At 35.7% G+C, this 15,970-nt stretch overlaps 1 long non-coding RNA gene across 1 annotated transcript in view; it reads left to right on the top strand.

Annotated features, from left to right (window-relative positions):
• Positions 1 to 15,970, top strand: part of LOC123382276 — a 211,530-nt gene that overhangs the window by 189,336 nt on the left and 6,224 nt on the right. The gene's annotated exons all lie outside the window — the stretch shown is intronic.

The following is a 15,970-nucleotide window of genomic DNA, read 5'->3' as shown; positions in this document are numbered from 1 at the left end:
CTTCATTGTCTCAATCATAATGGTTTCCTGCAAGTATGTGAAAATCTAATTTATTTATTTATTCTTGTTTATTATTATTATTATTATTATTATTATTATTTTATTTTGCCTACACTTGAATCTAAGCTCCATGAGGACAGAGACTTTTTTTTCTATCTTATTCACAAATATGTCTCCAAAGCCTAAAATGATATCTGCTACACAGTAGATGCACCTTAAATATATTCAAATGATGACATTGTGGCCTAAAACAGTTGGTATGGTCTATTTTTGTTGTTTTAACGTTATAAAAATAGCAATGCTATGTGCTGTTATAAAGATTGGAATTGTCAAATCATCTGAAGTTCCTTCAGAATCTGTATGGAATGATAGAACATGACTTTGCCTTTTTTATTTTATTTTATTAGTTAATTTATTTGTTCGCCTTTACTAAAAATGGCAATAGCTGTGGGATGATGAAGATTAATGCACAAAAAGAGATACTGCCTTTTTTAGATAAGTTAGTAAGGAGTTGTGTGTCCTCAGCCATTTCCTTTCCCTATTCTGTATTTCAATTTTTGTAATCTGTGAGGTCCCTTATAACTCTGGAATTCTATGAGTTGCTGACTATACAGCAATCTGATTCTAGGACTCTATACTTAAGGGACAGGTTTTAACAATCATTAATGGCTGGGTTTAACAGAATGACATTTCCCTGTATTCCATTTCTCAGGCTATATTTAAGATGCCACCTGGGACACCTGGGTGGCTCAGTCAGTTGAGCATCTGACTTCGGCTCACATCCAGATCTCATGGTTTGTGGTTTCGAGCCCCACATCAGGCTCTGCACTGACAGCTCAGAGACTGGAGTCTGCTTAGGAATGTGTCTCCCTCTCTCTCTCTGCCCCTCCTCTGCTTGTGTGTCCTCTCTCTCTCTCTTTCTCTCTCTCTCTCTCTCTCTCTCTCTCTCTCTCTCTCTCTCTCTCTGTCCCTGTCTCCAAACTAATATTTAAAAATTTAAGAGAAAAAAATTTAATCAAAAAAATTTTAAGATGCCAGCCACAGGAAAGGTATGTATATGTGTGTGTTACTGCTTATTTTCTGAGTCATGCATAACTGGTGCAATAAGCAATATTCAAAAAATAAATTGTTAAAACTTAATGTAGAGCCAGCACAGGGCAAGCCCTATGGGTTGACAAAGATAGTTGCCATCCAGGTACATAAAAGCAGCTAGGTAAGAATAGAAATTAAATGTTTGAAATGATATGGCATGTTGCCTCTACTACGATAGTTTTATTCTGAAATAATACAGATAATTTCCATAGCATATGAAAGGAAAGAAGTAGCATATAAGCAAAACATAAATATTTCTGTATGTCTTATAAATAATACACTTAATAATGACCATAGGAAGAAAGAAGCAAAAGCCAGAGAGCAAGAACACATCTCAGTTGAAACAACAGGGAAATCAGCCAGAGGTTGCCTTTTTAAATAATGTTTAAAAGACAGCAAATTCCAACCAGGGAAAATATAAGGAACACCATTTATGGGGAAGGCAGGGGTATAAAATTCCAAGATCAAGTAGCAGAAAGAAGTAGTAAACTACCATTCTTCTATAATAAAATGTATGTTTTGTTGATCATCAGGAAATTTTGCCCTGGAGGTATCATTTGTAGGAGTTTATAGAAGAACAAAATGAGTTTTACATAGTTTTGCTGGCTTGTCCCAGGCCACATTATTAATATGTGGTGCAGTCACTCTTGAATCTTAAGGAGATACAGGGAGATTAGAATACTTGTGTAAAAAACAGGGTTTTTGGGATGCCTGGGTGGTGCAGTTGATTGAACATCTGAGTCAATCTCGGCTCAGGTCACCATCTCGTGCTTCTTGAGTAAAAGGCCCCATATCGGGCTCTGCACTGATGGTGCAGAGACAGAGTGAGTGAGTGGGGGCAGGCAGAGACCAAGGTGGGGAGAGAGAATCCCAAGCAGTCTCCACACTGTCAGCCTGGAGCCTGATTTGGAGCTAGAACTCACAAACCATGAGATCATGACCTGAGCCAAAACCAAGAGTCAGATGCTTAACACATTAAGCTACCTAAGAGACCCCCTAAGAGTCAGCTTTTTAAAAATTTTTTAAAATGTTTATTTTTGAGAGAAAGAGACCGTAAGTAGGGGCGTGACAGAGAAAGAGGGACACACAGAATCTGAAACAGGATCCAGGCTCTGAGCTGTCAGCACTCAGCCCAATGCAGGCTCAAACACGTGAGCTGTGAGGTCATGACCTGAGCTGAAGTTGGATGCATAACCAACTGAGCCACCCAGGTGCCTCACAAAGAGTCAACTTTTAAAGGAGACTGCAAAACATTTACCATCCCTAGTCCATGTGACAGCTTGTTTAACATGAGAGGCTCAAGAAAAACACATTGAAAACCCTATGCAGGTTTTGAAAACTTATTTTCAAAAAGTTTTTTTGTAAGTTTTATTGAAAACTTATGCAGTGAGTTTCTCAGAAATAAAATACTATAGCTGTGGTGCAACTTCCTTTCTATTTATCTGGGTCTATATCTTAAAATATAATTGGTAAGAAAAACATATAATTAGGCACACTCAAATTGCTTTTTTTAATAATAGCAATTTAACTTGGAAACATTTATAGAATTGATAATATTAATGATAAAATATTTTAAGTAAAAGGATGAATAGGAGTAAAAAAGCTCATAAGATTTTTAGTACTTTTATGCCTTACGATTAATAATATCATAGTTTGTTTTATAGAGACTCAGGCAGCATTGTTTGCTGTTTTTTAAAATAAATATGTGTGCATTCTATTTCTGTAGCAGGAATTGTTCTAGATAGCAAAGATTTAAGATGCATATGAAAGCCTCTGTTCTCATGGAGTTCATAGTCCAGTGAGTAAGATAGATATAAATAATTCCAACCTAGTATATTAAAAATCACAGTGATTTTAGACAAGGGACAACCACTTTCGATTGGTGGCTTCACAGAAGACATACCATGAAAATTTTCTTGGGTTGAAATAAGCAAAGAGGTAACGCAGATGTCACAGCCTTTGCCAAAGCAAGATTGGGGTAGGCCACAAATGGAAGGAAATGAATTCCATGTGGTTCAAGCTTTACCCATCTGCCATGGAGTGACAAGAAACAAGATTGAGAGTCATTCAAATACCAATATTGAAGGACTTTGGATGCCATACCACTGAATTTCAATCATCTCATCTGTAATTGGGGCCCACAGAGTCACTTCCTTTTAGGATTAGTCTGAATAATCTAAAGCCTTGTCAAGAGTCCAGAAAAACAAACAAACAAACAAACAAACAAAAACAGACTGAAGTAAATGTAATACAGGATTGAATATTTCAGTTAGGAGAAAATAACATGACAGAGTTAAGCAGTGTGTGGTTGAACAGAAAGCATTAGCAATGATTATATATCAGTCTGAATTTTTAGGCTTATGAGACAGCTGATACAGATGAATTTGATTTTTATCGCCTATGACATTTTCAAACAATGAAGTATGCCTTTTTGAATTTTTAAACATCTTTCAGTACTTGTAGTTATGGTATCAGTGGTTTGCAGGAAGCTCTCACTTGCCAACGCTTTAGAGCGTAGGGAGTCACTCATTGTTTACAACCTAAAACAAATCTTAGGGTTCTAGGATTTTTTCCTCCATCAATGTATGTAGAAGTTCCCATTCATTATGCTAGATGTTGAAAGAGACAGATAAACAGGCTTATTTTCAGCCCTCCATTTCTTCTCTGATCTGTCCTTCCTTCCTTCCTCCCATCCTTCCTCCCTTCAATAAACTTTTTTTTTTTTTTTTGAGAAACCTATCATGTAAGTGACACAGTTATTATTTATGACCAGAACAAAGTCTCTGTCTTCAATGAGTTTACATCCTGGGGAAGGTGTGATGGAGTACAACAGTTAGATAATAAACATATAATTAATCAAATGATGATAAATATTATGCGTTATTTCCAACATAGAGCCGGCTTGTTGCAATTTTCCCCAGACTTTACTACAGTTAGCACTGAAAGTTCCGTGTCATAGCAGTGCTCCCAGTTTGAGACAAACCTGGATAGTGGTCGCCCTACAAGTTCTTTGAGATTGTTGAGTGATACATATGGACACCATCTGTGAATAAAGTGGGAGAGTTCAAGAGGATATTCCCAAATTAAGCCTAAACTGCATTTACTTAGAATAGTGTTCTAAGCTGATAGTAGAGAAGCTTTACTGAATATTTATGTGAGATATCAAAATGCCTGCTGGGAAATAACTTGTCCAGAGGTCAAAAATAATTTAGTTCTGGGGCACCTGGGTGGCTCAGTCAGTTAAGCGTCCGACTTCGGCTCAGGTCATGATCTCGCGGTCTGTGAGTTCGACCCCGCGTCGGGCTCTGTGCTGACTGCTCAGAGCCTGGAACCTGTTTCAGATTCTGTGTCTCCCTCTCTCTCTGCCCCTCCCCCATTCATGCTCTGTCTCTGTCTCAAAAATAAATAAACGTTAAAAAAAATTGAAAAAAAATAATTTAGTTCTAACATTATGTCCAAAGATAATGGAACAGGGATAGATGTCAGAGGTGAGGATCTGCTAAGACTGATCTATAGTTTTAACTTTGTATTTCTGGGAAAGAATGACTTTATGACTTATTAGGGGAGCAAAGGCAAGAATATCTCTGGAAGCAGAGGAATTTGGTAAAGTGGTGGAGAGGAGGAGCGAGGTGAATTTAAGTTCTCTAGAGCGAAAATAAATATTAGAATATTCTCTGCTGATATATTCAGGGAGATATTGATTAGAATAATGCAGTCAGTATTTGCCTAGAAATCTATGTTCTTTATGAAAAGGAAATTTTTAATCACCAATAAACAAAATTGATTTCTTTATTCAGATTTTGTTTTACACAGTACTAAACAAAAAACAATCTGGAATACAGAGCTGAAGGATATCTACATGTGTTAAGCATTTACTAAATTCTAGGTCTTGTGCCAGATAATTCGTATTATGCATCTTCTAAATCCTTTCAAGGTATGCAATAAAAAAAATATACTGTTTTGGACATTTAACAGATCCAGAGACAGTATTAAGAACATGGGCTGACTTAGCTAGAGGTCACACAAGTAAAAAATGCCTGTACAGAATTTCGGTAGAAAAATTTAGATAACAATAGTATAGTAAAAGTTGTGTTAGTTGGAATTAACCACCTGCTCTGGGAACACTGGGAACAGGGTGGCTGATTTTGCATTCATTCCTCTGGAAAGGCTTTATAATACATCTTCAGAATCTACTTTGGGGAATGTTGCCTTCAGGCACCACTTTATTACAGCCGAAAGTAATCATTGATGAAAACGATAATGAGTTAGTGAAAATTAATAAGCATTTTTTTATGAATGCAAAGGACTTAAAATGATTTTATTTAAAAAATTTATGTAAAACCTGAAAAGTTTTAGCTTATCACAGGCACTAGAAATGCAAATCAGTTTGAAAGTTTTCTTTAACCTCTTGAATTTTGGAGAGTTCTCAAAGGAAAGCAACGAATAAAGGAAGAAAGTAGAAATCAGAAGGGAGAAAAGCACGTTCAGTCAGTGATCCTTAAAAGAGGTACCATCTGGTTGGTGAAACGAGGCTGGGAGTAGGTGAAAGGAGATGTGAGGTGTGGTTCTGACTCTGTCACCAACTACGTTTGGTCCTTGGACAATTTCTTTCATTAGTGTGGATTTCAGGATGTAGATCATTAAATACATCAATCCTGTCCACTCTTCATCATTCAGGATTTCTTTTTGAGGTCAAATAAGAAAATATATAAACTATGTTTAAGGGGAGCCTGGGTGGCTCAGTCCGTGAAGCACTGGACTTCAGCTCAGGTCATGGTCTCGCAGTTTATGGATTCAAGCCCCACATCAAGCTCTTTGCTGACAGCTCAGAGCCTGGAGCCTGCTTCAGACTCTGTGTCTCCCTCTCTCTCTGCCCCTCTCTCACTCATGCTCTATCTCTCTCTCTCTCTCTCTCTCTCTCTCAAAAAATAAACATTAAAAAAATTAAATGTATAAAAATTAACAGATAATAGCAGATCGTAAACAAAATAAATGTTCTATTTAAATAATAAAATACTAGGGTGCCTGGGTGGCGCAGTCGGTTAAGCGTCCGACTTCAGCCAGGTCACGATCTCGCGCTCCGTGAGTTCGAGCCCGCGTCAGGCTCTGGGCTGATGGCTCAGAGCCTGGAGCCTGTTTCCGATTCTGTGTCTCCCTCTCTCTCTGCCCCTCCCCCGTTCATGCTCTGTCTCTCTCTGTCCCAAAAATAAATAAACGTTGAAAAAAAATTAAATAATAAAATACTAACATTTAATAAAATATGCAAATAATATTTCATTTTTTTATTTTACAAATTCTTTAAAATTCAATGAAAGATCAATATTGTTATCATTTAATATTATGAACATTTTTTTCTTTAGCATTAGAAGCTAAAATGACCCTTAGTCTGCCTGCCCACAATTAAAAAACAACAAAAACAGAAAGGAAAAAAAAAGACACTGTTGTCCCCTTAAGAGACCACAGTTATAGTAATTATAACTTAAGTATATATAAATTCAATATACATAAAGCATGCACCATATGGCAGGAGCAGGTCTCTGCTCTTTACAAAAATCATCTCACTTGATTTTGCATTAGCAATAGGAGAGGCTTAGTATTGGTTCTATTTTATACAAGTGTGAATTAATGCTAAAAGACATACCTGAGATTGTATTAAATACACCGAATAAACCGAAGGTTAAAGTCAGTGCATCAGAGGCCCACGATACCACTTTTCCACCATACAAAAGTAGCGCCCAGTTTATTGCTGAGAGAAGATACGAAATGTGAATGAGGAAGCACAGCTACATTTTCCATATTCTCTAAAGCAGCGATGCCAACCTTAATTGCCTGCAGTGCCAAGCATGAAGCAGTGTAGATGAGGCTGCTTATAAGGCCGTCTGCAGACATTCTCCGAGGCTCCTCAGAGAGAACCCACTGCTGTCCACAGCCTTCTTTGGTCCTGTTTTTCTTTTTGTGTGATTTATTTTGGTCCTCATCTAATGAACATACAGATTCTGTCTGGAGTGGGGATAGGCCAGGACTTCTTGGTTGCTTTTTTTTTGTAACTTCTCCTTGAAAACAATACAGTTTGTGGGGTGCCTGGGTGGCTCAGTCCGTTAAGTGTCTGACTTTGGCTCAGGTCATGATCTTGAAGTCCCTGAGTTCAAGCCCTACTCCGGGCTCTGTGCTGACAGCTCAGAGCTTGGTGCCTGCTTCAGATTCTTCATTTCCTTCTCTCTCTGCTCTCCCCTGCTCACACTCTTTCTCTCTAAAAAATAAATAAACATTTAAAAAAAGCAATATAGTTTGTACTGCCTTGCATCTTATAATTTCCTATTTGATTGTCATGTTTTGTACCCCAGAATTCAGCCTTATATTTCTCTGCCCCACCCCCTAATAACTATGGAGAACTTTGCTATAAATGTTGGTTATGTTTATAACTGTGCAATACTAAAAATAAATGGTAAAAAAGAAAAAAAAAAGAAAACTTTTGAATTCTCTCTCCTTGAAAATGCTCTTGCCTTAAGGATGATCTGAGGAATCATGAAACTACACATACCCACTGTCACCCCAAATGGAAGTCAAATCTTCAAAGCATACCCAATATTTAAACTCTGGCAGAAATAGTAAACTAATTATCTTTGGAAGCAGGATTGTGCATGTTTATTTTGTGATTTAATAAAAAGCTGACATAGCGGCCATTAGCTTCCCAGAGTGCGCTCCGTTTAATATGCAAAACACACAGAAATTAACATAGTAATTATGTTAGAACTAACAGGATACAAACATTTTAAATGGATTTAACACATTAAATAATTCCATGTCTTATGTGGCCCTGGTGTCTTTCACAGATGGTCACAACATTTGCTAATTTGTTCTACAGGTAGTGCAAATTAATGTGATTTTGACTCTTACTATTTTTTAATGTGGACAGATAGCTTTATTTTTGCTTAAAATCATAGCTACTCTGCTTAATGTGTTTTTGGTTCCTTTAACAAAGAAGATCTATGTCCTTTTCAAAATGGTGGCTTTTTTGTTTTGTTTTTGTGGGGTTTTTTTTGCATACACCTTTGAATGTCAGAGAAGAAAAAAAGGAAGTTAGTGAAAATATGTGCATTTCCTATCTTAGATAGCACAGATGTTAATGTCACTAACACTACTCAACTAAAAACCATTCATTCCCTTGAATAACAACAAATTTTTGAGAAGCCAACTATTCAAAATATACCTCACTAGCTGCTGAGGATACAAGGATGAATACCATGTATTGTGTCTTTGATATCTTTGCAGTCTACAGGGACTGCTAAAGTAAAACTTATAAAAAACATTTTTTTCCATTTTCTTAATATCCCTACTAAGCAGGATAAACAATATTCTGTAGGAGTGCAAGGAAATATAATACAATTATTACCTGTAAGAGATTTTAACAAAAGGAACAAATACTCCTTGGAAAAACACCTCATTCTGGGCGTAGGCAGGAAACATAAAGGATGAACCTGAAGCATCTCTTTATGCAAAAAATCAAGGATGTAGTCAAAGACCATCATAGTTATACCAAAACTAAGGGACTAGGAAGTCAGACTAAAGAGGCCATGTTGGCCACAGATAAGATCATTTGATTATCTTTAGGCATGATAACTGCAATGGATTAAAATTCATAAAAAAAAAGAGTTAATGAGTCCATTGTTATGAAAGCAAAACAAAAATCATCAGTTTGGTGTGATCACTTTGGAGAATGTTAGAGCTTCCTTTTTCATAAACTGGTAACAGAAAGAAAAATAAGCATTATCCTGCCTTTATTATGCATACTGTATCTCAGGCTAACCAAATAATCAATAAGGAAAACATTCCCTTAATGAAAGTATTCCTGCTTCAAAACAAAAAAACAAACAAACAAAATGCAGAAAGTTTGATAGGACTAGAAAGTCATCATTTTGCAACCCTTAATGATTTTATGGATATGGTAAATGTTCATTGATGGCTACAACCACCATTAAGTGAGGGAACTGTTGAAAGAACAGATCTCCTATGAATTAGTCTTTAAAAAAAGAATAATAGTTAATAAAGCAAGAACAACAAAGCAGCAGAAAACCCTTATCTAAATCCATGGTTCTTAACCAGGTGTAATTCTGTCTCCAGGAGACATTGCTAAAGTATGGAGGCTTTTTTTTTTTTTTTCCTCCAATTGTCACAGCTAGGGAGATGCTATTGGGATCTAGTCAACAGAGGTCAAAAATGCTGTTAACCATCCTACAATGAACACAAAGGTCCCACAGCAAATAATTATCTAAATGACTGATTTTTAAAAAAATGTCAGCAATGCAAAGATTGAGAAACCCTGATGTAAACTCCTCGGTTTACAGAAAACACAGAATACAGAGGGCTATGTTAAATGATACCATGTAAGTGCAATCAGCAAAACCTCAACTAAGGGAAACTCTCCAGGGTAAATAATCTGCTTTTTCAACAAATAAATTCTAAGGAGAGAAAGGAAAAGAGACAGAGACAGGGACAGAGAGAGATGCACAGGGAGACAGAAAAAGTCAGAGAGAACAGACATAATCAATAGATTAATAAGATTTAAGAGATTTATCACCCATTGTACAGCCATGAAACCACACTGTAAGAAAATAAATTAATTTGGACACTAGCTAGCTATTTGATAATGCTAACAAATTATTATTTGAAATATGAGAATGATGTTTTGAATGTTTAAAAAATATAAGCCATTATAGGTATGATGTTGAAATATTTAAAGATCGAATAGTATGCCTGGAATTTGCCCCAGAATAATCCAGAGTTGGGAAAAGTATATTGAGTGGGAACATACCTGAAACAAGATGATCCATGAGTTCATAATTAATGCTAGATGATGGTTACCTGGGGCATGATTAGGGCTACAAACCAATTTATCTATTAATTCATTAACTTATTTATTCATGTATTTGATGTGATTTACTAGATGAAAACACTTGACTTTTGAGTCAGACATCCTTGGATTTGAATTTATTCTGCTAATTAATAGCTGTATGACATTGGTGACATTATCTTACCCCATCACATCATTTACTCATTTACAAAATGTAGGCTCATAGTATCAAAAGCTAATTGCTGCTGTTATTAGAAATGATGAAAAATGCCTACCACAATGCTTGTTATCAAATAGGTATGTAATAAGTAGTTGCTACTATTACCACTACAGACTTTTCAAGAAGTTAATGTACTACCTTTTAAACAATGCTTTGCATGCTATTGTATGGTTTACCTTCAGTGTATTCTTCATTAAGGAAGTAGATCTTGGATTGGCAAAATTGTCCTATGAATGACCAATTAAAATTGAAATATTTTAATCTAAGGAGAATGAGAGGTACAGGCTTCCAGTTATGGAATAAATAAGTCAGGGGTATGAAAGGTACAGGAAATATAGTCAATGATATTGTAATAGCATTTTTATTTTTATTTGTTTATTAAAGATATTTTTTTTTTTTATTTTTGAGAGAGAACATGAACAGAGGAGGGGCAGAGAGAAAGGGATACAGAATTTGAAGCAGGCTCTAGGCACTGAGCTATTAGCACTGAGCTTGATGTGGGGCTCGAACTCACGAACTGTGAGACCATGACCTGAGCCGAAGTTGGTTGCTGAGCCAACTGAGCCACCCAGGCACCCCTGTAATAGCATTTTATGGTGGCAGATGGTAACTACACTTGGGGTGAGCATAGTATAACATTAAAGAATTGTCATATTCTGTTGTACACCTGAAACTAATGTAAAATTGTGTGTCAGGTATATTTCAAAAGAAAGAAATATATAAATATCTTAGTTCTATAGAGCCACCTTACCCAAGTCTGAACTTCCTTTGTAATTCATTCAGGGATTTGGTATGACTTGGTAAAGCTTACTGTTCATAACTTGTGGTGACCTTAAAATCCCTCAACTGTCTTCAGAGTGACTAATTATTGATTTTGTGTAAGGACTATTTAATTAAATAGATACCAGGAAGAGATAGCATTTCTGTGTAGAGAGAAATGGCTGAAGGTAATTATTAAATCTGTTTTCCTTGTGGAATTTTGATAAAGTCGTTAATTTTTATTTTCTTCCTTAGGACATACTTGTCTCATTTGCCTCCTTTTCTGACATTGCCACACCTTTGGGATGGTGCCTGTATATTTGAGATACCTGACATTTCTCAAAAAGTTGGCTTGACATATGTGTACTAATAAAGCTAAATTATTGAAAGATTAATAGTGTATCGGAAAAGGTCAAGTATGAGAGAGTGACTTATGTTTTAATATTTGAAACTTAATTGGGTGATTAAAATAAATTAACCTGACCCTTATCTGCTGGTATACACTACCATGGTCAACTCAGACACTAATCAATAGTGTGCATATTCCAATAAATACATCTATTATTAAATGTTTTCATACCATTGGCAAAATTTTATTGAATGTTTATTATGTTCCAAACACTGTGCTAGGGTCTAGGAATGTTCTGATAAATCAAATATAGTGAATACCATCTCTGAAAAATTGCACAGCCAAGTGGAAAATGTAGGTAAGCATACTCTTACTGAGTACAGTGTGCAATCAGTAGGAAGGAACCCATCGCAGGCAGAGTAGTGATCCAGAGAAAGAGCATACCATGGGACTAAGCATGTAATGATTGAATTGCCAGAAGAATTAGCACCTAGGATGGTACTTAAGTGTTGACATTACTTAGTCAGATTAAGGAAAATGGGTAAGGATAGAGGTGGAGAAATGATTCCAGACATTAGAATTCATGTGTAGAAAGGGAGAGACTCAAAGGGGAAAATTAAACACTGTTCCTAATATACTACTCTCGCACCTCCAACTCAGTGTTTGATCAGCACTAAGTGGGCTCTTGGTTTTCATGGGCATACATTGTAATGTAAGCTAAAATAAAATCCATGTGTTTCCAGGATTGTCTAAACTCTCTTCTATAGATTCATGGATATCATAGTTCATCCTAAGAAGTATTTGGTGGCCTTAGAATTAGAAGATGGGAATTTAAAACATGACTTCATGCTCATGACTTCTTTAATATTATTTCTAAGACTAATACAACAGTGGAGACATTAAATTATATACTACTTCATAGGATTTTAATAAAATAATTCATTAGGTAAAATGTGAAATTGACTAGCAATATTTTAGAGGTAGCCTGAGTGTTTTGGTTATTTTGTGACAGGTTTATTAAGATATAATTCATGGATCATAAAATTCACTCCTTAAAAATATACAACTCAGTGGATTTTAGTATATTCACAAATTATCATGACAACTATCTGATTCCAGAACATTTTATCACCTCCAAGAAGAACCCCATGCATACCCGTTAGCAGTCACCCAGCATTTCCCCTTTCTCTCTTTCCCTTGGCAACCACTAATATATTTTCTGTCGGGATGGATTTGCATATTCTAGACGTCTCATAAAAATGAAATCATAAAATATGTGATCTGTTGTGTCTGGTTTCTTTCACTTAGCATGTTTTCAAGATCCATCTATATTGTAGAATCAGTACTTCATCCTTTTGTTTGGCCGAATAACAGTCTATTATATGGATATACCACATTTGTTTATTCATTTATTAATTTGTGGACATTTGGGTTGTTTCTTCTTTTTGGCAGTTATGACTAATGTTGTCATGAATATTCATGCACGAGTTTTTGTGTGGACATAAACATTTGATTTTCATAGGTACATATCTAGAAGTGAAATTGCTAGTTCACATGGTACTCTTTCGTTAAAAATTAGAGGAGCTGTCAGTTTTCCGTATTATCTACCCCATTTTACAGTCTTGCCGTCAAGAATGTTCTAATTTTTCCACACCCTTGCCATACATATGGTTCTGTTTTCATCTTAACTATCCTTTCAGGGTGACATAACATCTCATTTTGGTTTTGATACCCATTTCCTTAATAACCAATGATGTTAAAAAAACTTTTCATGTACTCATTAGCCATTTGTATATCTTCTTTGGGTACTTTGGTTTATAGGGAATTTTAAATTTACGTACTTGTTGCAAATTATAGTAAACATACATCTTCACCTATTGAATTTGATCATAATATTTCTGTATAAAACATAACTTAAAAATAAATGAGCATTATTCATCATCTGCCCTTCATCATCAGGCTGTTCAGCTACTGTATTCTGCACACCTTTTAGTTTTCTCAAACCATATATTATAGTATTTCAAAATATTTATATGCTGTAGCACCTGGGTGTCTTAGTGAGTTGAGCGTCCATCTTCAGCTCAGGTCATGTTCTCATGGCTCATGAGTATGAGCCCTGCATTGGGCTTGCTGCTGTCAGTGCAGAGTCCACTTCGGATCCTCTGTCGTCATCTCTCTCTGCTCCTACCCCACTTTCACTCTCTCTCAAAAAACAGTAATAGTAAGCATTAAAAAAATATTTATATGCTACATGCAATGTTTCAGACACACTATAAGGAGTATGAATTGAGGATAGTTAAGAAGTGATAACTGCGTATAATTCAGAATTCAGTGGAATTTATAGATTGAGTTTTCCTACTTTAACAATAATGAGAATGCTTATTCTTCAGCTGTTCTTCCTCAAGTTTGGCTGGAATGGCAATGCTGTATAGTATTGAGCAGGAAAAAAAAAAGTTCATTCTTAACAATTCTCCCTTTTGTCCAGTTCTAGAAAATATGCCCTTAGAAATGTAGGAATTTTAGGAAATAATTATATAAGTATAGGCTCACAGTCATCCAGTGTCTTGATACATACTTGAAAAAATGTATTAAGTAAACTATGCAAATTGCACCTGGGTGGCTCTGTCAGTTAAATGTCTGACTCATGATCTCAGCTCAGGTCTTAATCTCAGGGTCATGGGCTCAAGCCCTGTGTTGGGCTCCACTGTGGGCATGAAGCCTACTTAAAAAATAAATAAAAAGAAAAAGGAAAAAATAAACTATGGTAAGTTCAAACAGTGGAATAAAAAAAGAATATTAATTATTTTGAAACAAATACTGTGTGTCCAATATGTACAAGATTCTTTAACGAGTGGGATAAATCAGTGAAGAATAAAAGTAACACTATGGATATGTACATATTTACATGGTAATATGCAAAAATATGTTGCAAATGAAAATAAATTGTAGTTATAAATATATGTGTATCATTCTTAATACATAGCTAGATGTAAATGCATCAATATATGAATAACAGTGATTTCTTTATGGTAAATTATGGCTAGATTTTTTTTCTTGTGTATTTTCCATTTTTCTTGTTACTGAAAATGTATAAAGTATAAAAATAGGTTTACGTTTAGATTTATGTTTGAAGATATTAATTGCTTCCTTCTCTAATAAAGTGAAGATTATATTATCTGGATTACACTGATGGTATAAATGCTAAATGTCAAGTAAAAATCACCTCATACATTTTGTGGCAGGTAAATATTTAAATATGTGCTTGTATAATTATCACTGCAAATATATGGGAGGGGATTATTGTCTCCAATGTGCAGAAATTTACTGTAAGGAGTTGCATTTCTTAACCACAGCCCCCAAGTTGGGTCTTGATGCAAACCCTGTTTTTTCTGATTCAAAGTCTCTTTCATGAAACTTTGATGAATCCACACCAAAAATAAACTCTTTGGGGTTTAAAGTCCAAAATCCTTGGAGTATAAAATGTGAAATGCATATACTGCTAGTCGACCAGTAGTTTTGCACCTTGTGTTCTGCATAGTTTAGATAACACACAGAATTACCAGGCAGATAGAATGCTCAGTATTCAAAACCAAAGGCGTTTTCTGGTGTTTACTAGTTCTTCCAATAAAACAGGCCCCCAAGTACCTGAGCTCTGATGAGATATTTTGCCAGTTTCAAGCAGCTGACACATTAGACATGTTTCTCAGAAACCTATGATGCAGTTTGAGAGGAGACTTGCCCTGGGCTGTCTGTTAAACAGAAGGTAAAAGCAAGTGAGAGTTTTACCCTCCACAAACAGTGATACAAACAGGGAGACAATCATATCTCAAATCTGAAATCCCATTTTTGTTTATTTTATTTTGTTTTTGTTGTTACAAAGCAAGATGAGGCATTTCTTCCCTCAGGTCCTCAACTGCCAACTTTTGCAAAATTGCTATTGCTTTCTTAATCCTTCTATTTATGTACTCAGTTTAGAAGTAAAATGTCCACGGTTTGATTTCCCAACCCATTGAAATGTTGGAAATTGAGGAGTGTTAGACTTTTATCTTCCATAAGTCACATGTTTAAAGATCCACTAGTGTTCTCATGTAATTCACTCCATATGGATATTTCATCATATGATACACATAATCTGTTTTCACAACTAATTTATTCCTTTAATAGATTCCGTATTTTCTCCCTGTGTGTGAATGATAAAAGTATTTACCGTGATCACATTGCTACAGTTGGAAGAGCTTCCATAAGGAACCTCTCTAGGAGGTTTATTATTAATAGCTTATGAATGTTTCAGCCTGAGTCTCAGACTCTCCGATTCCAGTGTCATTGCTTTTTTTTTTTGATAAGATGGTAAGAGTCAATTATTTCTTAATCCAGATCATTTTAACTTCTTAATGTGGATTCCTTACTTCAGTCAAAACATAACCACCCTTTTGTATAAGGCTCATTCATTCCCACATCCATAACTATTCAAACTCTCTTTTCTATCACAATCTTCCCTGGATGTTTGGCTCATCTATAACCTGTACAGTTTTAAAAGGTTATTTAACTGGGGGATGGGCGAGGGAGATGGCGCTGGCGAGCACCTTTGTTCCCCGCCAAGCTGCGCTCTGTTGTCCAGGGCTCAACAACTCTCCCTCCCGTTGTCCTCCAGCCCTCTGGTTCTCCGAGCATATCTGTTAACTTATAACTTTCCAGATGT

Source organism: Felis catus, chromosome E2, assembly GCF_018350175.1.
Source record: "Felis catus isolate Fca126 chromosome E2, F.catus_Fca126_mat1.0, whole genome shotgun sequence".
Classification (NCBI taxonomy): domain Eukaryota; kingdom Metazoa; phylum Chordata; class Mammalia; order Carnivora; family Felidae; genus Felis; species Felis catus.
Note: the sequence above shows the minus strand (reverse complement) of the source record. Positions and strands in the feature narration are given on the sequence as shown.